Consider the following 24,706-nt stretch of genomic DNA (forward strand, 5'->3'; position numbering starts at 1 on the left):
TATTAAAATGTGATGAAATAATTTTTGTATTTGTTCTCTAGTTTTAAAGTGGAACTTATTTCATGATTATGGGATTTGGGGAATGGGTTATTGGTAATTGTTTTAAAAAATTTGTCAGGTTAAATTGAATTACTGATTAGACATGTCAAAGACCCTTCAAATACGGCATGGTTTCTTTAATTTCTTGATACATCTTTTTCTGTGCTGAAGATCTCTCTCTAACCTAGATAAGGATTAGAGTACCTTTTGTCATACTCAAATAATCATCTTGCATATAGCCATAAGTGTTAAGTAAGAACTTGTTACATGCTCTGTAGTCTACCAGTCATTACAGGCTTTACGAAAAGCATTTAAGACTCTGTTTTGAATGTTTTAAGAATTTGACTGGGGAAATTCCATTAAGACAGAGAAAATAATGAAATGATTAAGGACTGTAATGGTCGCTCAACTGTAATCTCCTTGAATGACTGACTGCACTGGCACAGCCCCTTGTCAGCCCTAGCACATGGTTTACAGTAAGCTCTCAGTAACTACTTTTCCCAGTAGAATGAATAGAAATTCAAGAAAGGAGAAAAATAGAAACTTGCAGGCTCCAATAAGGCTTCAGGAAATGGGGACACTTGCTTTGAACCTTGAAATATGGGTGGGATGTAGTACAGAGAGAGAAAAGAGGATATTCCATCTGTCACAAAGACAGTTTTAAAGAGAGGGAGGTGACAAGCACAGAGATATGGTTGGCTAAAACCATGAAGGAAAGACTGAAGATCCCTGGGCAGAATGAACTTAGAACCTGCAAAGAAGAGGCAAAACAGGTGCCAGAGTTCCCAGTTTGCTCTGCTAGCCAGGAGTAAGACCATGGGGTGCAGACAAATCTTTGTGGGGCTGCAGTCTAAGTTGAACCTGCTGAGAGCCTGGGGAGGGTCAGACAGCCAGGAGGAGGAGGTAAGTGCGCATAGCTGCAATTGGTCAGGGCTGCAATGCTGGCAAGAGGCCAGGGCTGAAAACCCTGCTTTGGGGCTTCATCAGAGCAGTGAGTGAAGTCATAGGCACGGATGAGCTCACTGGGGGAAGCTGCAGCAATTTGGATGAGCAGAGCCGAAACACTGTCCCAGAGGGCATCCTGGGACAGGGGAGAGTGAGAGGGAGTCTACAAACACCACACCGCTGATGCGCATTCAGGAAACACCGTCTCCTGGAACTGATGTTAGGCTGGATCAGGAATTTCTCTGAGACCCCATGCACTGCATGATGAGACTGTTTCACAGCTCACACAGCCCTTAGTTAGGCCTTGATGTGCTTTAGCAGTTGGAAGGGCAGACAGCCTGTGGCAGAAGTAAAAATGAACAAGTGTTAGGATGATGGAGAAACACTGCTTCCCATCTGCCCACCTTTTCAGTGGCTTCCCTTTGGGTCCGCTCTGGAAGGAATCTGCAAGTTACTTCCCACCCTGGCTGCTCTCTATGCCCCAAGATGCTTTCCATCCCTGGGGCTGCTCTGGCCCGCTCTGGACTTAGAGAATGCTCCAAGGCCTCCCAATCTCTCAGCATTCTTCCTGGTGCCATCTTGGAGAGAAAAGGGCTGTGGGTACCCAGTCTACACCCATCTTCCGTGTTCCTCACAGTAAGCGTCCAGTGGACAAGAACATATTTCTCTTTCACTGCATTGGCTGCCTCTGGCATTATTTGGATATGCTACTGTGCTCACCAATTAGCTGTATTTTTGTCTTACCAAAGACCTTCCTCCTCATCTAGGGTGGTAAGATGGGATGCCGAAAAGAGAGTAGAGGGGGAAGATTCCAACCTGAAATGTTTAAATAAATGCTGGAAGGCAGACTTTGGGCTGTGCCTTTCCTCTCCTGCCGTTGCTCACCAGGCTCTGAATTTTATGACCAGTGAGCAAGAATAGAAGCATCTTCCAATTCTCAGTCCTCAGCCTCCCTTGCCTCCGCCTTACTCTGCCCATTCAGAGATAGCATGGAAAACAGTGCTTAAAACATCCAACCCACCCAATCCCTTCTGGAAAAAAGTTTATATTTTCATTATCTGAGTGATTTTTGGAGTTTAAAAGAAAGCTGTGTGTGTGTGTGTGTGTGTGTGTGTGTGTGTGTGTGTGTGTAGATTCACATGCATGCATGTGCCAAGATTTCTGCGTGTGTGTCAGTTTACCTAGCCATAGTAGTTGAATATGGTGTAAGAAAGAGATACAGAAAGGAAACTTTCTGCCTGTGGATATCCAGGCAGGGGGTACTGATATCAGGAGGTTCTGATATTAAGATCCAAGCAAGCTTCTCATCAGAGCCAAAGTCGGGTTCCTATGGAAACAAACAGGTAGGTATACCTGGAAGGTATACTTGTGATATATGGCTGCATGATGCACTACACCAAAATCTAGGGACCAAAACCAGCAATAAATATTTGCTATGTAGCAGGGCTTCTGTGGGGCAGGAATCAGAAAGCAACTTAGCTGGGTGTTTCTGGCTTAGGGTGTCTCATGCAGTTTCAGTCAAGATGCTGGCTAGGACTGTGGTCACCTAAAGACTCACCTGGGGCAGCAGACCGTGTGTCAAGGTGGCTCACTCTCGTGGCTGGCAAGGTGATACTGGCTGTTGACAAGAGGTCTGGAATCTCCCATCATATAGATCTCTCCCTAGTGCTGCTTGGGGTTCCTCCTGTCATGGCAGCTGGCTTCTCTCCAAGTGAATGGCCCAAAAGAGGAACAGGTAGAGACTTGATGATTTTTATGACCTTGCTTTGGAAGTCAAAGCACATAATTTCTCCAGTATCCTCTTGGTTAACCAGGTTATTCCTCTAGCATGTGAGAGAGGACAGCCTGTTGGAGAATACCAGGAGGCAGGATCATTGGTACATTTAGAGGAGACTGGCTGTGAGGAATGGTAAAGATTCTGTCATTGAGCTTCTCTCTCTGATCCCACGTTGCTGTCACACACCTTTCAATTTCCCTAAGCTTTGATCTCTTCCTACCTCTGCAGAAACTTGTGACCAAGGCTGTTGTTCCTACTACTAAGAAGTGATCTTACCAGGCATTGAGCTCATTTTCCTAATTAAATCTGCTTTCCAGTGCTCTTTCCTTACTGGTGTTCTAGCCTACGCTGCCAAGGGTGAAATAGCATCAAATGGGATTCTGCAAAACAAACAAACAAAACAAACAAAGCAACTATTTATCACTATTTATCACTTAGTGCTAGTCCCAAAATATGAGCTCCTTCCTCTTTGCAGGAAGCTGGTATCTGTGAAGGTGAGATACAGTTGACTACAAATATAGCTTCCCTTCCAAGGAAGGTGGTCTCCTGGCCATGCCCCAGAGTGCCCAGTCTTCACAGGGCGCTCAGCCCTCTGTGTGATGCTCACTGAGTTCCTGCCATCCAGTTCCAGACCCTCTTATGTATTCATTTATCACGGTTCTGTGTGTTTTTGGATACAGTAGTGATACAGTGGGAGAGGAAATGGGATGTGGTATTTGAAGTTGGCCTTAGGACTCGCTATATGGCAGTGATGGAAAGAAGGGATGGAAAGGGAGAAGGGGGGTAGATTTAGCACTGGGGGACACTCTCCTGATTGGTGCTGTAAGTTGATAGTAACTGCTGAGGAGTGAGGGTCCTCAGAGGCACAGTTGTTCCATTGCTCTTGTGTACCACGCACCAGGACCCCAGTTGTTTTCCCAAAGGGGTAGACACCCCCAGACGACAGGAGAGGACCGCGCCACTGGATCACAGAGTTTATGCAGCTGCCACCGTGACTTTTTACATGTTCTCCTCCTTGACCTCCAGAACAGCACAGTCCTGTTCTGCAGCAAGGTGCAGACCGCAGACAATGGCAAGGATTGTACGAGATTAAACAGCTTCTCCGATCCCAGGGGCCAGCCAGCACTTCTGTTGAACTCTTTCCCTCTCAAGGAGGGAAATGAGTCCCATGAGCAGGTAGGAGTGCGGTTTGTGTGTCTGAACACCTCGGCCAGAACACGGGATGACGCTGCAGAACTGTGCTCTTCTGACCATGTTTTTACCTTCTTCACAATCAAGCCCTGCTCATGGAGACTGCTCTGATTTAGCGGTTCTGTTTTAAGAAAGGAAGCACCTTCATATTTTGTAAGCAAACAGATCCATTCATGAGATGACGCAGGGTGTGTTGGAAGGAGCGCAGAAACCAGAAAGCCGTGATGGCTTTCTGGGCTTTGTGTGTGTGTGCCTGGAACATTTAGGACCACACAGCCCAGGGAGCCAGGATGCAAGCTGGCCATTGTAGCAGTGAGTTCATCTCACAGCTGTGTGCAGTGTCCACAGAACTGTAAATTATTCTAACATAAGTGTGCACAAGTCACCCATTCCCAGACTTGGTCCAGATCGAGGACTGACATTGGGCCCCAGATGGTCCACAAATATGCTCGGCACCCCACCAGCTTCCACTCCTCACCATCTGTGGGAGAGCACACAGCAGGTGTGTTAAAACACCTGCAGCTGCCCCCCAGGAACCTTTCCAGGATGGCCTCTGTCTCCCTATACTATCCCAAATGTTTTTGAGGTACTGGGGATTAAATCCAAGGTCTTCACACTGAGCTACATCCTCTGCCATTTTGTATTTTTAAATTTGATTCAGGGTCTCAGTAAATTGCTAGGTTGCCCAGGGTGGGCTTGAACATGTGCTCCTCCTGTCTCAGCCTCCCAGAGGGCTAGAATTACAGGCATATATCCCTGCGCCTGGTTCCATCCATGATTCTTGTCTTGGTCATCTGTCTCCCCAGCTTTCCATTTCTGCTTTGGTCCTAGACTCATGGTCAGTGCTGTGGTCCAAAGCTGCACCTCCCAGCCCAGGGCCCAGGCCTCTGCCTGGGACAGTTGCCATGCTAGGCTCATGGCCATAGCTGGAACAGGTAGGAGAGCTGACCTTAAAATTCTTGTCTCATGGAAAGTTCAGAGCACTTGATGCTCCATGTTCATAACATGGAAGAGAGAAACTCGCAAAGCTACAGGTATAATATGACCTCAGATGTTTTAGGCATAAAAGGACCTGAAGGAAATAGAGCAAATGTTAACAGTGACTCTTTGTGTGTAGTAGGATGATGGGTGAGCAAATTTTTGTGTATTTTCTAAAATCTCAGCAGTGAGCATATGTCACATCCATAATTGGAACAAAAGGGAAAAATTCTTAATCTAATGGAAAGCAACTCACTTTCAGCAGCAATACCCCTCACAAGGCCTGTAGATTAACAGTGAACTCTTGAATCCCATAGTAATGTTAGCATGATGTGAGGAGGGTGGGGGTTGGGGAGTTGCAACCAGTAATGGTTCTCAAAGAGTGGTCCCCGAGACTTGTTAGAAATACAGATTTCAGGCCCCATCTCAGCCCCACCAGCAACCCCTGCAGTCCGGGATTCCATAGTCCCTAAGTGACCCGAGCCTCCCTGAAGTTTGAGAGCCACCAGGTTACAGGATTTTCAGGAGCCTGATTTTGGAGCAGACGAGGTCAGCTTACTGTGCGATTCTGCCTTCTTTCTGGGTTTGGTAATTTGGGTTGCTTTATAGCCATAGTATTTTCCCTCCCCAGTATTGGGCAGTTTAAGTCAGAGCCTTCTCACTAAGCTACATTCCCAGTTCTTTTATTTTTTTTAATTTGAGACAGTGTCTTACTAAATTGTTAGGCTGCCCAGGTTGGACTTGAACTCGCAAGCGCTCTGTCTCTGTCTCAGCTTCCCAGAGTGCTGGGGTTACAGGTGTGTGCCATCGTACCTGGATTTATCTGTACGGGCTTTTAAAAACATTTTTTATTAGTACATATTAGTACATATTAGTACAACACGTCTTAATTATTTTATTTCCCCTTCCACTCCCCTCCACTCCAGTGCCTTCATCTCTTGATCCCTTTTCCATTTGCGAAAGATCTATCTCTCTGTTTCTTGTTATCTATATTTTATTTTGCTCTTTAAATCATTCATATAAGAGAAATTTAAGCCCATGTCTGATTTCACTGAACATTGTTGCATCCATATATCGTTAAGTGTAATTGGTCGTTAGTCTATATATTGCTGTAGTGTTAAATGGTTTTTAAATGGTAGGATCAGAATGTAGTGAATTTCTGGGTGAGAAGGGTTAAGGGAAATTTGTGGGAGGCCAGAGATGAGAACTGAGTGCCTGCCCTGGGCCTACCAGACCGAACAGTGTAGAGTTTATTCACAAGAACTGAGCTTTGGTTGGCTGCAGGAGGCCCTTGGCCAGTTAACCAAAGCAGTAACCAAATGACTGGTTGATTGACTAAACTGTAGCCAGTTAAGTTGCTTTCTATGCTCACTTCCAATTTCTGTAAATGCTGTCTGATCAGCAGCTGTCTCCGGTGGCTAGAGCAATCAGAACCTGGTTCTGGGAACTGCCTGATGGATAAATCATTTTCTGTTTATCTTTGCTCATACAAACTGTACTAAGTTTAATTGGCCTAAGGAATTTTTCCTTTTTTACAGAAATGACTTTCTGAACATTAAAGCAATGGAAGGATAATAAACAGAGCTACTTAGCTAAACTGTTAAATTAAAAGAATTTTAAAAATCTAACAAACACGCAAGCATATGTAAAGAGCATTTCTAAAACAATATGAAGACTTGTGCACATGACAGTAGAGAAAAGGGAACAGTGGAGCACTGAGAGATGCTTTCAACAAATACATTAAAACAGTTCACCCTCAACAGAAATCTAAGCAATACCCACTGAAAAATAATTGAATAATAGTTTTCTCCTATCAGATAGGGAAATAATAAATCTAGTGTTAAATGGAAAATTCCTTTGACCAATTAAATTTAGTAGAGTTTATTTGAGCAAAGAAAAACAAAAATACAATTTGTGAACTGGGCAGCTTCCGGAATCAGAGCAGATTCTGAGAAAGCCAACCGATAATATGATCTGAAAGCATTTATAGAGATGTGAAAGGCAGAGAAAACAGTTTCACTGGGTACAGACCAATCAACCAGTGAGTTGGTTGTAGCTTAACTAGTTAAACTGAGCTACAATTTATAGATCTTTTGCAAATGAGAAGGGCACCAAGAGATGGCAGGACAGAGGGAAGAAGTGGGAGGGGATGCAGAAAGAATTAAGAGGTGTGATGTCCATGCACCAATTCCTCATGTCCTCACGTACAGTGGTACTTCAGAAATGTACAGTGGTACTTCAGTTCACGGAGTCATTCTGTGCTACAAACATGTGCTAATAAAAATAAACAAATTTTTAAAAATTGGCTGTAGGTCTGTATCAACCCAAAGCTCAGTTACTGTGATTAAACTCTAGATTGGTTTGGTCTGACATTGCTTAGTGCAGGTGCCTGATCTTAAACCCATCTCCTCCCACAGTTTTACAGAGTGCTATTAAAAGTAGGATAAAATGGGCAAACTCAGATACTGGTACAAATATAAATTGTACAACTTTTCTAAAAACTATCTGGTAATACTTAAGCACAGCTTCTTTACATGTTTAAACCCTATAATTAAAAACAAGTCTATGTCTAGGAATCTATCATGTAAAATCAGAGATGCAAAAAATGTAGCTATAGGGGCTGGGGATTTAGCTCAGCGGCAAAGCGCCTGCCTGGCAAGCGCAAGGTCATGAGTTCGGTCCCCGGTACCGGAAAAAAACAAAAAAAAAAAAAAAAAAAAATGTAGCTATAAAGATGGAGTACTGTGCATTTATTAAAAATGATACTTTCACTTTATATTCAGTGGAAAAGCCAAGAGAGATTGAATTCACAGTATAATTACATGGTTATTCTACATCTACTGTATATTTATTTATATTCATCTATTATAGTCCCCTTTATATTCATTCATATTCATCTGTTATACATCCATTTGTATTCATAGAGAGAAAAAGTTGGAGAAAATATAGTAAATCTGACAGTACTTGTATTGTTGATTGGACTAAAGATGAATGTAATTTTTTTCTTTGTACTAGTTTGTATGTATTTCGTGAAATTCCTACAATTAAGCTGTATGGTCGGGTCTGTTATTATGCCATACAGTTAATGAAATCTCAAGTTGTCAAAATCACACTATAAAACAACTGTTTCCACAGCAAAATATAAAGAGTGACTGGAGCTGAGTTTCTAATACATGTGCCCATTTAAAAATTTTTGTTATTATGAATAGGATTTTAATTTTTCAATGCATATTTCTTACTCCTTTCTGCCAATAGAGTAAGCAGTAGTTTTGGAATTTGAACTTTTACCTGGTTGCCTTACTGAATTCTCTCTTCAGCAAAAGTAGTCTGTTTGGGCTGCTATATAAAATATAATAGCTTCTAAATTATTTCTCATAGTTCTGTGAGCTGGAAGCATGGTCTGGTTCTGGTGAGCCTCTTTTCTGGCTTGCAGACTTCTTGTGTCCTCACATGGGAGAAAGGGCAAGAGGAATGTGTGGGGTCCCTTTTGCAAGGGCACTAATCTCTTTCTTGATGGCTGTGCCTCCTGACCTGATTTCTTCTCCAAGCCCCTCACTTCCTGGTACCATCACATTGGTGGTTAGGATTTCTGTATGTAAATTTGGGGGAACAAAAACAGTCAGTTGACTTTCTTAGGTTTTCTGTGTCTGCAGTGACTTTGTCTACAAATTGCAGCTTACCCTGCATGGATCCCTAGGTTTGATTCACAGAACCACCAGGACCAGGATATCCAGGTCCAAATGCAGTGGGAGAAGGTAGCCAGGTAACTTACCTTATACACCATATGTCTCCAGGTCTAGGCCCAAGCTGGTCTTCTGCAATCCTTGGCCAACCTCCAGTATGATTATCATGTTACTGATGGTGCTGACTTGCCCCCCTTTTTTCTTGGGCTTTGGATGTCATGACAGTTCCTGCAAGGGCCATAAAAGTTCAACAACTCCACCGACCAAACCCTCAATCCCACCCTAAACGCAGATCCTAAGCTTTAAAACCCTCATGCAGCACTAAACCCCCTTGGAGCTGTGAACTCTTCTCACAGGCCTCTTCCTACCTCATGAAGTGTACCTTTTTTTCTTCCTTTTTCTTCTTTTTAAGTAGATCTTTGATCTTGCTGTTCCTCTTGAGTGTTCTGCTCAATTCTTTGTTTAGGACACGAAATGGAAAAGACCCCCAATCTAGTAACAAGTGAGATCATGTGATTTTTCTTGCTTTGATTGATATGATGTACCAGTTAATAAATTTCCTTGTGTTGAATAATATTTACACTCCTAAGACTAATATTAGTTGTCAGGAGAGGTCATTTCCTTAATGTAATTTGAATTTATAATGCAGTTTTAAAATTTGATTTGCCATTAATTTTGATTTTCTGATCCTTACTCATAAATAAATGGGGCCGGGGCTGGGGATTTAGCTCAGTGGCACAGCGCTTGCCTGGCAAGCATGACATCATGAGTTCGATTCCCGGTACCAGAAAAAAAATTAAAAAAAAAAGAAAATAAATAAATAAATAAATAAATGGGGCCTGTAGTTTATGCAGACTTTATAAATGTCATAGGTCTCGAAGCAGTTATCTTAGTGTGATAAGATTAATTTATTAACTTTCTATCATTTTCTGCTATCTACAATAATTTTTCTACGGTATGGAATTTGCTTATGACTTTGAATTTGAGCAGGTTGAGTTTGTAAACTGCTTTTTCTTTTCTGAGGAAATTCATTCATAAACACTAAACATTATTAGTCCTCAGTCTATTTTGAAAATTTATATTATCTTCCGGAAGTTAACAGTTTCCTCAAAATTACTTAGACTCTTTGAAAGTATTCTCATTATTACCATGGCTTCCCTTAATTGAAAAATTCTTTTCTTCGTACTACTCTGATATGCCAGATGGTTGTCTATTTTAGTGATTTTGGGAAAAAAATATACTTTTATATTTAATGAACATTTCTTTTTTTGCTCCTTTCTATTCTGCTGTTTTTAGCTTTTATCTTTATTTCCTTTCTCTTTATTTCTCTGCTTCTTGTGATTATTTACAGTATTCTTTTTCTTATTTTATTAGTGTTTTCCTTGATTAAGGAACTTATACAGTTTAACTATGCATATGAAAGCTTTATCACCATCTTGTGATTCTGATATGTAGTGTTATCCCTGAGTATATGGTCTATAATTGTATTTCTTCACATGGTACTTGAAGGATATTATTGAATACTTTATTTAAACTCTACCTGTTAATTTCTTAGTTTTTTTTTTTTTCCTCCGGTACCGGGAACCGAACTCACGACCTTGCGCTTGCCAGGCAGGCACTTTGCCGCTGAGCTAAATCCCCAGCCCCTATTTATTACTTCTCAATCTGTATGATTTCAGCAAATATAATATGGTGGTTGAATAGACTGCTTTCACATTTGTAGAAAACAGAATTGTGTCAATACATTATGTCCCTTTTGTAAAACTAGTTATATTAAAATCTTGAATTTCCTGGAATATTTCATATCTACCTCCTCTATCTTAGATTAATCATGTTAAAATGTGTTTCCATTGTTTCTTGTATTATCTCTTTGTGTGCTTGTCTGTGTGCATTTGATATTGTCACTCTTTCTTTGATCCACTCAGCAGATGTGTATTGAAATCTCATGGTTGAATAGAGCTTGAATATAGTGGAACAAGAGACAAGGTTGAGGACCTTGGTTGAGAACAAGTCTCTTATTCTTATGGAATTTGTTTCTGGAGTACGAGCTTCAGATTAGTGGATAATAAATAAGATTATATTAGATAACATCGAGTTTTCTGAGTACATTAGAGTGGATAAAGCAGTAGAGGACAGTCAGAAATAAAAGACAACCTTTAAGAGGGTGCAAATATTACTTCAACTTGTGTTCCATTGGCCAGAAGTTAGTCATAGGCTTGGCCAGAAGTTTATCATGTTGCCAGGGAGAACTGAATCAAATTCAGTGATTAGGTTCAATGTTGACCTTATGGGGAAATTTGATTCAATTCTTGTCCAATTCAGTTTGTGATCAGAATTGTGGAGAGAATAAAGTTCATGAACTGAAGAACCACTGTACATTTGTGGCGAGTCTTTGGGAAAAGAGTGTAGTGGCAAGACTGAAAATGAAAACCCGGTTAGGAAGTGATTTCAGGAGTCCGGGAGATAGGCTGGTGGCTTGGGCTGGGGCCAGAGCAGTGAGGTGCTGAGAAGGAACACACAGGCTCTATTTTGAAAGGAGAACTATTCACCAAATATGTATGGCTTTGTTAGAATAAATCTATTATTACATTTGCACCCATAAATAGCCTTCTTGGCCAATACACTATTTGTGTCTTGAATGAATGTTCTTTCCCTAATATTAATACCAACCCAATCTCATTTTCTTTCTATTTGTTTTTACTGAGTATATTCACCTCCATCCCTTTCTTTACAAAAGAATTCTACTTTTTTATTTAGGTCTTCCTCTCTTTATGAGAGTTATAGTGTCAGATTAATTTTTATAAGCCAGTCTGAGAGAATTGGTCTTTTAATAGTGTGGTTTAATCCCCCAGCAATCCTTTTATAGTGGGAGCTTTTTCACAGTTCGGTGGTCTTATATTAGTATTTTTTGGTTTGAAGCTATTTCCTTTGTTTTCTGTCTTTTGCTATATTGATTGTTTTGTATGCTTTAGCCCCTAAATTAATTAAAAAGATAGCTGCCTTTGTTATAATCTTTTTACTACTGGTTGTCTTTACCTTTGTGAAATGTATATTTAAAATTATATTTGTCTTAATATGAAACCTTCTGACTTCTCCTAAAAGAAAATTCGGCTTATATTTACTTTCTTCATTTACTTCCAAACATTAGTAATGGCTTTGATGGGTTTTATTGAAATTACTGTGGATTCACATGTAGTTCTAAGAAATAATCAGAATGATCCCATAAATACTCCAGTCAGTCTTCTCTAATAGTAATATTTTGTAAAACCATAGTACAGATTCAGTATCTCCCTATCTGAATTGCTTAGGGCTGAAGTGTGCTGGATTTCAGTATTATTTTTCCAATTTGGGAATATTTGCATGTACATAATATGATATGTCTTGGGGAAAAGATATGCAGTCTAAGCACACAATTCACTCATCTTTCATATGCCTTACAAACATTGCCCAAGGATAATTTCATATAATATTTTTAGCACACCTGTGTTCTGACTGTGACCTCTTCCATGAGGTCAGAGGAGGAATTTTTTACTTTGAGCATTATGCTAACTCTCTAAAAGTTTTGGATTATGGAGCTTTTTGGATTTCGGGATTTTCAAATTAGGGATGCTTAGTTTGTATGTTCTCATAACCAGGATGATGGTGTTGATGCAATCCACCAATCATCTTTGGCTTTCCCCAGCCCATTTTTGCATTTCCTACTTGTGCTCACCTGTGGAAGTATGTTTACAATTTGTTCATATCTGTCATATATATGAGGGTTTGTGTATCTACCCCCACAATCAAGATACCAAACAGGTTTATCACCGTCACCACGAAGGTTCTGCATGTTCCCTTTTTACTCACCCCCTACCCCATTCTACCTCCTGCCAATCACTATTCTGTTTTACATTTCTAAAATTGTATCATCTCAAAACATTTATATAAATGGAGTCATATAGTGTGTAACTTTGAGGTGCACTTTTTAAACTCATAATATGCTTGAGAGTTATCTAAGTTATCGTATCAATACATTTTCCTCACTGAGTAGTACTTTGTGGCTCACACATACCCCAGTTAATTGAACCATTTAATTGCTAATAGATATTTGGGATCCTTCAAGTTTGGGATGTTATGAGTAAACCTGCTGTTAATAGTTGTATGCAGGTTTTTATGTAAGCATATGTTTTTAATTCTCTAGAATAAATGACTTTGAGTGCAATTACTGCATTGTATGGTGATTGCATCTTTTATTTTTTTGTACAATTTTGGTCAAATTTAGTTTCTAATACAATAGCTTTAGTCAATTTTATTATCCAGAAAGCCTTTATGACATTTATTTTTAAGATATGTTTAATGAGACACTTTATATCTATCCAAGATGTTGTAAATAGATATGTAAAAACAACATAGAGAGCCATAACATACATAGCTTTAATGTATTCTATATTTGTTTCAAAAGAAAGGAACCACTTTCCTCTCTTTGTGAAGCCTCTGATTTCAAATCCTGCAGCAATAAAAATTTTCTCCGGCAGTGTGTTAAGAACCCCTCCTAGGTCCAGCCTTGCAATCTTCTACGCTGGTGAAGTCTTGAATACTGCTACTTCTCCCTTCTTTATGCCAAAGTATGTAACTGTTCCATCATGATCTCCATTAACCACCCTTTGGGTAGCTCTGGATTTAGATTTTTAGGCAGGAAGGAGCTTCACAGTCTTATGTAAATAATCCACCTGTAAATAATGTGCTTGGTTTAAGTAGAGATCCATGATCTCTGCACAGAGAGGCCGGCCAATGCAGGCCGGTCCATGGGGACAGAGGGTGCCGACTCCTAGATGTCGAGCCTGAACAGCTGGACCCACCGTGTCCCCTCAGAGGGACCAGCGCCACCATTGGGCTACACCAGTCACATCTTTTATTTTATAAGAATATGCCAGTTCTTAACAGTTCACATTCTCATGGAGCAATGCATGAGTGAGATCCCATTTTTCATATCCTGAGCAGCTTAGATATTGTCACTATTTTTGTTTTTAAAACGAGCCATTTTGGTAGGTGTGGAGGGATATGTCATTGTGATTTTAATTTGCCTTTTACTGATGGCTAGTCTCTCCCCGTGATTATTTGCCTTCTATATATCCTTTTCTGTGAAGTGTCTACAGCTGTCGTTTGCCTGTATCCTGAGTAATCACAGTCACTTGTTTTGATTTGTTGTTGAATTTTGAGAATTCTTGACATATTCTGAATACACCTTCTTTGTCAGACACCTTTGTACACACCTTGTCCCCATAGGTGGTCTATCTTCCCATCCTCTTCACGTGGGTCTGGCAGAGCAAACGTTTTTAATTTTGATGTGGTTCAATTTATTCATTTTTCCTCTTATGGATTTTATGGATTATGCTTTTGATATGAAGTTTAAGCCCTAGAGCCTAAAGGTCTTTCTTTTTCTAAAAGTTTCATGGTTTTTATTAGTGTATGCTTGTGATACATTATAGTCACATTCATTTTGGGGACTTTGTATGTGTATATATCATACCTTGATCATTTTCAATCCCTTTACCGACCCCCACCTCCCTTTTTGCCCTTCCCCCACCCCTTTTACATCTCCAAAAAGTTATATATTTAAGCATATGATCCATATTGGGTTAATGTTTGGATAAGGCATAAAGTTTAGGTCAGTTTATGTTTTTGCTTACAGATGTCCTCTTGTTCTAGACAATTCACTGAAAAAAAAATGTCCTTTTTCATTGAATTGCTTTGACAACTTTGTCAAAAATAAACTGGTTATATTAATGTGGGTGTGTTTTGGGGATCTCTAACCTGCTCCATTGATTATGTGTCTATCCCTCTGCCAATATCACATTGCTTTAATTACTGTAGCTATATATTAAGCTTTCATATCAAGGAAGCATTTCCTCTCAATTTATTCTTTCTTGTCAAGATCTTTTTGGCTATTTTAGGGTTTGTGTCCTTCTATGTAAGTTCTAGAAGAAGCTTGCCTATGTATACTCAGAACTTCCTGGGATATTGATGATAATTGCATTAAAATTATAGGTAAAGTGAGGGAGATTTTCCATCTGTATTACACTGAATTGTTATAGCCCATGAACACAATATGTCTCTCCATTTATTTAGGTCTCTGATTTCTTTTATCCACATTTTATAATTTTCAGCACACAGATCCCTTGCTTTCTTGACACATGTATAAGTAAGTATAGCTCACCTTCTTTGGCGTGAATATAACATGTTCATTATTAGCAACTGGAAGTAAAACTGATTTTTACTTCTTCATCATTTTAAAATTAATTTTAATTGATGAAAAAGAATTGTCAGGGTATATACGATGTTTTATATAGGTATATGTGGTGGAACAGCTAAGTCAAGCTAATTAACATTTCCATTACCTAGCAATTTTTGCATGGCAAGACGATACAAAATCTACTATCTTAGCAATTGCCCATCATACAAAATAATGTTATTAACCACAGTCACTATATTATACAGTAGCTCTTTTGAACTTTGTCCTCCTGAAATTTTGCATCCTTTAACCAATATCTCTCCGTTAGCCCAAACCCTTTCAGGCTCTATTCACTTCCATTCTCCTCTGATTCTATGATTCTGACAATTTTAGGTTTCATGTATAAATGAGATAGATCATGTTGTGTTTACATTTCTGTATGTGTTTTATTTCATAGCATCATGTGCTTTAAGTTAATCTGTTTTGTCCCAAATGATAAGATCATATGACTTTACTCCTTTAGTTTGTGGATGATGAAATAATAATTGCACTGATTTGTTTTTTGGGGGAGTGCTGGGGATCAAACCGTGGGGTTTTGTGTGTGTTATGCAGGGTGCTCTATCACTGAGCACCTCTAGCTCACATGGATTGATTTTTGACTGCTGAATCAATCTTGTGCACCTGTAATGAATGTTGCTTGGTCATGGCATATAATTCTTTCTATATGCCTTTGGATTTAGTTTGCTAGTGTTTTGTTAGGTTTCTTACATCTAAGTTCACAAGAGATGTGCTCTATTGTAGACAGGATTTGCAAGGGAATAGATTTAATACAGGACACATAATTTGTAGGACTATTTTATAATATTTATCCAAAAAGTCAAATGCAGAAAAATGCAATAGATCTGTCCACATACTAGAGACTCAAAGAATCCAGCTGAGGGCCTGGGTCCCATGGCAATGTCCTGCATTAGTCCAGCTGAAGACCTAAAGCCCATGCCAATGTCCTCCATGAGTCCAGCTGGAGGCCTAGAGCCCACAACAATGTCTCATGCAAGTCTGTATCAAGGATCTACATTGGGAAAGTCCAAAGGCCAGTGGTAGCAGCTAGAAAGTCTGCACCATCCGGATGAAGGATCTGTGTCAGCAGGCTGAGGTGTCTGCACTGGAGCCAGGAAGCGACATTCAAGGTAAGGACCAGAGCTCCCCTGGAAAAGAACCACAGACATCCTCAGGGACAGCAAAGACCCGAGCTCCTCTAACCATGAGAACAGCTGAGTTCATATCAGGAAAATCAGCATGACAAGCCTCCCCAGGAGAATCAACAGAACACCATCTTCCCCTCCCGTTTTGCTCTTATGCTGCTAGCAGTAATCCTCAGGTGGGCCTTCCACATCCAGCACCACGCTGACTCAGTTCAGCTGGGTGTTCCAAGCTGACCACCAGTTGTCAATCCACCACATGCTCTCAACATTCTGTCTTTTATTTCTGTTTTTCTTTCTTACTTGGGTACTATCTGTTTGGTTTTGTTATCAGGTCTCATAAAGTAAATTGAAAAATATTCCTCTCTTTTCTATTTTATGGGAGAAATTTTATGAAATTGATATTCGGGCTTGGAGATGTTTTTCTAAGCTTTTAAACTATGAATTCAATTTCTTTAATGATTGTAGCGCAATTCTAATTATCTATTTCATTTTTTAGTTGGATTTTTTTTCCTCCCAGGAATTTGTCCATTTCTTTTAAATTGTTGAATTTCTTAGCGTAAAATTATTCATAGTATGCCCTTATCATCTTTGTAATGGTTGTAGGATGTACTGTAATATCCTGTTTCATTCCTGATATTGATGATTTGTCTTTTATTTTTTGCTACTCTTGCAAGCAGTTTGTTAATTTTATTATTTTTTCAAAGAAGTTGCTTTTCATTTCATTGATTTTTATCTCATCTTCCTATACCAATTTCATAAAGATTTCCTTACCATTATTATTATCTTCTTTCTGCCAGCCTCAGGGATTGATTTTTAAAATTTCATTCTTTTCTTAGCTTCTTCTGATAGAAACTTAGATTATTGAATGATGCTGTATTTTCACTTTCATTTAGTTTTCTGAGTGATTACTGACTTGGGATTTGTCCTTTGAGGCATGAATTTAGAAATGTACTATTATGTTTCCATGTGTTTAGAAAATTTTCTGGTTTCTTGCTGTTATTGATTTTTAGTTTGATTCCATTATGGTCAGAGAACACACTTTGTGGCTTCAATTATTTGTATCTTTGTGGTTTGCTTTATAGTTTTATACGTGGTCTACTCACGACACTTTAACAAATGTGCCTGCTGCTCCTGTCCTTGGTTGCATCAAATGGGTCCTCTGGTTGATTGTGCTCTGCAGAGCCTCCTTCCTTGCTGACGGTCCTGAAGTACTTTGGTCATTGCCTGGGAAGGAGAGGGTATTAAAGTCCCCAACCATAACTGCAGATTTCTCTGTTTTTCCTATTACCTCTCCCTACCCATTTTTGTTCCTTGTATCGTGAGGTTGTTCTTTAGTACGTCCACGTTTAAAATGGTATCTCTTTTGGATGGATTGATCCTTTCACCATTATGTAATGTGCCTCTTTGTGTCTAGTAATTTTGTTTGCTTTGAAGTCTTTATTGGATATTAATATAGCTACTGTTGCTTCTTAAAATTAATATTTTCAGGATGTATTGTTTTCCATCCTACCTATGTTGCTGAATTTGAAATGAGTCTCTTCTGTCTGCTTCATTTTTGTTTTGGTTTTGGTTGATGTACTTAGATAATTTACATTTAAATTAATTCTTCGGTAAGTCTGCCATTCTTATTTTCTTTTTTCTCCTCTCCCTCTTTCTCTCTCTCTCTCTCTCTCTCTCTCTCTCTCTCTCTCTCTTTCTTTCTTTCTTTCATCATACTACTGGGGATTAAATCCAGGCCTTAGGCTGAACTACATCCCCAGCCCTTTTAAAATTTTTAGTTTTGAGACAGAGTCTCACTAAGTCATTACATTTCCTTCTGAGCTCAAACTTGCAGATCCTCCTGCCTCAGTCTGCCAGAGTGCTGGAATCACACGCATGTGCCACCATACCTAGCTTCTTTTCTCTTTTCTTCTGGGATACTTGAACAGTTTTTAGGATGCCATCTTGATTGGCAGTGTTCTGTTTAGCTTTTGCAGTGGTTCTCTGTGGCATCACTGTTTACTGGTATCAACATTTTGCCTCTTCTGGTGGTGTGAATATTTCCTTTTGGGTCCTTTTACCTGCTGGAACATTCCTTCCAAAACTCATGTTGGAATTTAATGGCAAGTTTTAAGATGTGGTACCTCTAAGAGGTGGTTAGGTTATGAAAGCATCACCCCCAGGAATGGATTAAGGCCATTATCTCAGGAGTGGGCTAGTTACCCCAAGCAGAGTTTCTCATAAGGATGAGTTCTCTCTCTTCTTCCATCTCCTTCCACATAATTGCCTTCTCTCTGTGTTATCATGCAACAGAAGATCTTTACCACATTCCAAAACCATTCTCCTGGACTCACCCACTTCCAAAACACAAGAAACAAATCTCTTGGTCTTTATAAGTTTCCCAGTCTCAGCTGTTCTGTTATGGCAGCAGAAAATGGACCAAGACACTTTACCATCCTTAAACAGCATTGCCTTGAGTATCAAGTGGTGTTATAATTTATGCCTCAACCACTTAAATTCATGAACAAAGTGGCAGTCTATTTTATGTGCCTATTTATGTCTTTTCTTTTATTTGCTCCTCCTCCTTAGTGTTCCAAGTGTCTTTCTTCCTGTTTGAAGAACTTCCGTTAGGAGGTCTGTAAGGTTGTGTGATAGGGACAGATTCTTTTAGCTTTCTTTCATTTGAAGATGTTTTGATTTCATTTCATCATTCTTGCCACTTTCTGAAGTAGTTCTGGAAGTCCCCTTTCCTGAGTTTCTTTCTGAGGTGTGATCAAAAATACATGCTGCTGTTGAGTGCCAGTGGAAAATGGGCTCATAAAACCTTACTGCATGTTCTCACCCACGCTATTCACTGGATCTGATGTCATGCAACTTCTTGCTGTTCCCTAAAGTCAAAATCACCATGAAAAGTAAATGTTTTGAATCAGTTCAGGACATCGAAGCAGTCAGGACAGTACAACTAAAGATACTCCTGAAGGAAGATTTCCAGAACTCCTTCAGAAAGTGACAAGAGCCATGCAATAAATGTGTTCCAAGTGAGGGGTGCTATTTTGAGGGGGATTAATTGCAATTTGTCTTTTAGTGTAATAAAATTTTTTACATTTAAACATTCACTATATTCTTTGATCACACCTCATGATTTTCCAAAATTTGGAAAACTTTGAATATTCTTTCAATACTATTTTTTGTCTCTTTTCCTTCTGCAATTCCGATGAACACTGGAGCATTTTTAGTCTCATAGGTCCCTGAGGATCTATTAAAATTTTTGGTTGTTGGTTTATTTTCCTTTTGCTGTTCATATTGATCAGCTCTTACTCATCTGTCATAAAGTACACTAATTATAACCTCTCATCTCTTCATCTCTACTGTCTCATCCAGCAAGCGGATGCTTTTTAATTTCCACTTTTGTATTCTTCAGTTCTGTATATTTGTTTGGCTCTTTTTTAGAACTTCCATTTATTTGCTGAGATTTTCTTCATTTTGCATTTCTTTCAGGAGAATTTGTAAATAATTATTGAAGCAATTTTATGATGGCTGCTTTAAAATCCACGTCGATAACTCCAACCTCTGATTCACCTGGTATTGCTTTCAGTGAAGGATCTCTTCTTCAACTTGTGAATTTCTCAGTTCTTGATCAAATGAGTGTTTTCTACTGTATTGTGGATACTTTGGCTCATACATTAGTGGACTTTGGATTCTATTTAAGTCTCTCTGTGCTGTGTGTGTGTGTGTGTGTGCTAATGAAAACTGAACTCATGGCCTTTGCACTGGGCAGCATCCCCAACCCTTTTCAAATTTTTTTATTTTTATATAGAGTCTCACTAAGTTGCTAAATTTGTCCAGGCAATCTTCCTGCCTCAGCCTCCCAGAGTGCTGGAATTACAGGCATGCTTGCCACGCCTGTTTATTTATTTTATCTACTAGACATCTGGCCCGCTTAGGTTTAGCATGCAAATCCTGGTTTAGTTTTGTGCACCATGGTTCCAATGACAGCTTCTTTACCAAGCGTTTGTGATGTTATTCAGTCTGCCTGCTACAGCTGGGGCTCTCACTGGTCATTTTTGGGCCTGCTCAAAGGGGCAGAAAGATGTGGTTAGGAGAGTGTAACCTTTGTAGTCTCTTCTTAGGGGAGAGCTCTGAGGCTGTCAGGCAGAAGCACGGAGGCTTCCTGGGCCAGGGGCCTCTTATAACCAGGGTCTCTCTCTCCTGCCTGTGGGAACAAAAAGTGTTTCCCAGGCCAGGCCCTGGAGATCCACCAAGTGCTTACTGCAATCTCTGGCAGGAGCATCTTCAGCAAAGGGGCCAGAGGCTTGCTGTGCCAGGCTCTTTGTTATGGTGGAGTCCAACTTGCTAGAGCCATCCTGTTCTATTGGGGTTCTGGGTGGGCTAAGTTCATGACCAGGGCGGGAGCCAGCTTTCTATAGGTGCTGACTGTGTAGCAGGGTTTCTGGCAGATACTGCTTCCCTGTCGTGTGGGCTTGCCTGGTGTTATCCGTGGGACTCTGTGCAGTCTGGGGGAAGAATGAGCCTCCTTGGACTGCCTCCAGTTGCAAGGCTGGGGGACAGGAAATGTCAGACCTCATTTCCCTTGCTTTTTTTCTTTTTGTGGTCCTGGGGATTGAACCTAGGGCTGTTGCACTGTGCTACATCTCAGCTCAGTTTTTAAAATTTTACTTTAAGACAGTCTTACTAAGTTGCCCAGGCTGGGCTCAAGCTTGTGATTCTCCTGCCTCAGCCTCCCAAAATATCAATTACCTTCTTTTGTTAGGTGGAGTGACATAAGACAGTCTCCCATTGTGTCATTCTTCCAGGGCTGGGTCCCCAACGCGTTCACTTTCCTCTGGCCACCTTTGAGAGTTTTCCTTTGGTTGCTTCTCACATCATTTCCACAGTTTAGAGTTGTGCTTGGCAGGGAGAAGCAGGGTCCATTAGGCCTGAACTGGAAGTCCCATTATTATTAGACAACCATTTTAAAGCATGAACTATTATTTCTTCACAGTAGTGCTGGTTTTTGTGTGTAATTTTGCATTCACATTTGTAACACTTAATTTTACTTAATTTTAGGCAGTTTTAATTTATGTTGTTTTTTCCTTTATACTCTCAAATTCTTAGATTTCAATTTTTAATTATGATTCATCTCTCAGTTTGCTGGAGGTTGGTTTTTGCATGTCTTTATTTTATTTTATGTTGTTTGTTTTCTGATACTGAGGGTTGAACTCAGGGGCTTTGCACTGAGCTATATATCCAGCTGCTTCATATGTATTTATTTTTGTTTTGTTTTGTGTTGTTTTGGGTCAGGGTCTTGCTAAGTCATTAAGTTGCCCGGCTGGCTTGAACTGTGATCCTCCTACCTCAGCCTCCCAGAGTGCTGGAATTACATACATGTACCACCCCATGTGGTTAACTGGAAATCTTTTTAAAACAGTTTTTTTCACTGTGGATTGGGGATTACTGAAGAGAGATGGTTTTTAAGTCTTCCATGGCGTGGATATGGTTTCGGTGTGTATGAAGGCATCGTGTGCTGGAAGCCTGGAGCCCAGGATGGCACAGGTGGGGTCTGGTGGGCTGGCTTAGGCGCTGTGCTCCAGCTGGAGGTGATGTGGTCATCACGGGCACCGCCTCAGAAGGGGTTATGCTGGCCTAGTAGACTGAGGTAGTTCTTGAGTGCTTTGTGATAGAAGAGCAGACTTGCCCACTAAATCTCTTCTGGCTTCCCGTCTTGCCATATGACTGCTCTCTCCCCGTCTGCGTGGGGCTGTTTCCTTGTGATGTCATAAGAGCAGCTGCAGGAATCCTCACCAAACTGATGGGGCCAACTCATCCTGGATTCTCAGCCTCCTGCAAGCTGTGAGCCAATTAAACTTCTTCTCTTTGTCACATGCCTAGCTTCAGTGTTTTGTTACACTGACTGAAAATACAAAGTGCCTTGAATATTTGAAAGCACTACAGTTAACTTTGCTAGTAGCATTAAAATATAGTTGAATATGAAGTCACTGGTTCAAAAATTTTTTATGTCAATATCTTATAATCTAATATTCTTTTTTCTTAACACATATTAATTGCACACATTAGTGGCTTTCAGTGTGATATTTCTATATATGATAAGCATCCCCTGATGAAATCCAGTCTCTCCTTTCATAGTCTCTTTCCCCCTCCCTCCTTCTATACTCCTTCCTAGTCCCTAGTAATCACTATTCTACACTCAAGTCATGTTTACTTTTTCTTAGCTTCCACATATGAGAGAGAACCTGCATTGCATATATTTCTACATTGGGCTCATTGCACTTAACATAATGTCCTGCAGTTCCATCAATGTTCCTGCAGTTGACAGGATCCCACTCTTCTTTATGGCTGAATAGTATTCCATTGTGTATATCTACCATGTTTTCTTTGTGCATTCATCTGTTGATGGTTAGTGAGACTGAGAATAGTGCTGCAATAAAAGTGGACATGCAGATATGTATCTGGTATGCTGGTTTGATTTCCTTTGGTTGTACCAGAATAAGATAGCTGGATTATATGGTAGATCGAACATTTTTCATAATAGAATTGCTTCTTCTGAATTCATGTCTTAGAGACTCACACTGTATATTAGTTTAATTAAAGCCTTCATTGGGGAGGCCTATTTAATTTTGTTTAGAATATCATTTCTCAAATGCTAAAATGGTGATGATAGAATTCCTCTTTTGCTTTTCCTATTGACACAGTTAGTGCTCTATACCCATGGGTTCTGTATCTGTGGGTTCGGTCAACAGCAAATTAAAATTAATTTAAAAAATTACATCTTTGCAGAACATGTACAGACTTTGTCTTAGCATTGTGTCCTAAGTAGTTAAAACTAACAGCTATTTACATTGCATTTACATCATATTAGGTATTGTAAGTCATCTAGAGATGATTTAAAGATCCAGCAAGATGTGCGTAGGTGATATTGTGCTCATCAGTTTTCCCATCACCAGGACACAATAACTGGTTCCCACAGTTTAAAGGAGGAGAAATTTGTCTCAGCTCACAGTCTGTAGAGGTTTCCATCCATCGCCAGCTAGTTCTGCGGCAGGGCAGCATGGCGGAGGGGCATGGCAAAGGAGAGACAGTTCACAGCATAGCTGGCAGCAAGAATTTCAGAATCAAAGCAGGAGGAAGGATGTATATCATTACAGGCTATTACGCACCTCTTCTCACCAGGCTTTACTTCCCAACATCACACCCAGCTATACATAACCCATCAGTGGATGAATTTAATATCACACACCCATGATCCAGTGTCACACACCCATGATCCATGAGTGCATGAAGTTTTGAGGGGCTACCTAGATACCTAATAAGCCATAACAGTCCATGATTGGCTCACTTCAAGATGGGAACAGCATGGCAGAAGGCATGGCAGAGAAAAGCTTTGTAGTTCATATGGAAGCAGAGCAGGGAACAGTGCCAGAGAAAACAGAGCCAGAGATCAGATACAGACCCAAGGTTATGACCCACCCAGACACACCCAGGAGGTTCTTTCCTCATGCTTTGCTTTCCTCATGCTCTAGCCAGCTCCCAAGCCAATCAAAATGACACATTAACTTTAACCACCACATATGCAAATATTATGTTACTTCTTACATAAGGAACTTGAGCGTCCATGAATTTTTGGTATGTGTGTGGGTCTTGGGACTAATTCCCTATGGATATTGAGGGACAACTACATTTATATCCTTTAGATTTTTTGTTATGCATAAAAGAGAACTTAACAGTAGCTTAAATATAGATACAGGACTAACTTCAACAGTGGACAGTCCAGGCAGAGGTGGAGGCTCAGTGATGTCTTCCTGGGTTTCTGCACCTCAGTCTCCCATTCCACCATCCACCATAAGGAAGCTCACCTTAAACCATGTTGCCTTCTGACTATGAGATCATACAGTTTGGGCACCTGACCTATATTAGCAGTGTGGTGGACATGACAGCAAAAAGTATTGTTTCTAATGATGGTTCTCCTTCTTATAAGGCAGGGGAACTCTTTCTCAGTAGCCAGCTAGCAAGTTTGCTCTTTGAGTTTCAGTGGCCAGAGGAAAAACACATGCTCACTCCCAGCTGCAAGAGAGGCTGGGAAAATAGGAAAAATACTGTTAAAAAAAACTCAGGTCTTTAACGATCCACCAGTGGACCTGAGCTCATTATCTCAAGTCAAATCAATTTTCTCTTTTTCTCTTCTCTTCTCTTCTCTTCTCTTCTCTTCTCTTCTCTTCTCTTCTCTTCTCTTCTCTTCTCTTCTTCTTTTTCTCTTCTCTTCTCTTCCCTCTTCTCTCTCTTTCTTCTCTTTTCTTTCTTTTCTTACAATTTAATGAGTATTTACTTTAAAGAGAAAAAAAAACACAATAACAACAACAAAGACAAGAACAATACAGGATTTCAAAACAAGATAATAGGAATTAACAATAATTGTTATATTGCCTATTGTTATCTTTGATGAAGTCTCTCAGATTAGCAGATGTAAGAATGCAAGACTGATCAAACAAAGAGAATAAAAAGTTATTTAAAAAAATTAGAAATGATGCAGAACTTTACTAAACAAGATGGTAGGAATTCAACAATGGTTGTTACATTGCATATTGTTATCTCCAAATTAGTTGTTCAGATTACCAGATGTAAGCATGCAAAATTGGGCCAGAAAAAAACATTAAGCATTAACTATTCCTTTCAATACACCAATAGA

The 24,706-nt window shown here is 39.9% G+C and overlaps 1 protein-coding gene across 7 annotated transcripts in view; it reads left to right on the forward strand.

Annotated features, from left to right (window-relative positions):
* Caln1 (calneuron 1) overlaps window positions 1–24,706 on the forward strand; it is a 467,543-nt gene that overhangs the window by 283,300 nt on the left and 159,537 nt on the right. The gene's annotated exons all lie outside the window — the stretch shown is intronic.

The sequence above is a fragment of the Chinchilla lanigera genome, unplaced genomic scaffold, assembly GCF_000276665.1.
Source record: "Chinchilla lanigera isolate Chin_1 unplaced genomic scaffold, ChiLan1.0 scaffold00055, whole genome shotgun sequence".
Taxonomy (NCBI): Eukaryota; Metazoa; Chordata; class Mammalia; order Rodentia; family Chinchillidae; genus Chinchilla; species Chinchilla lanigera.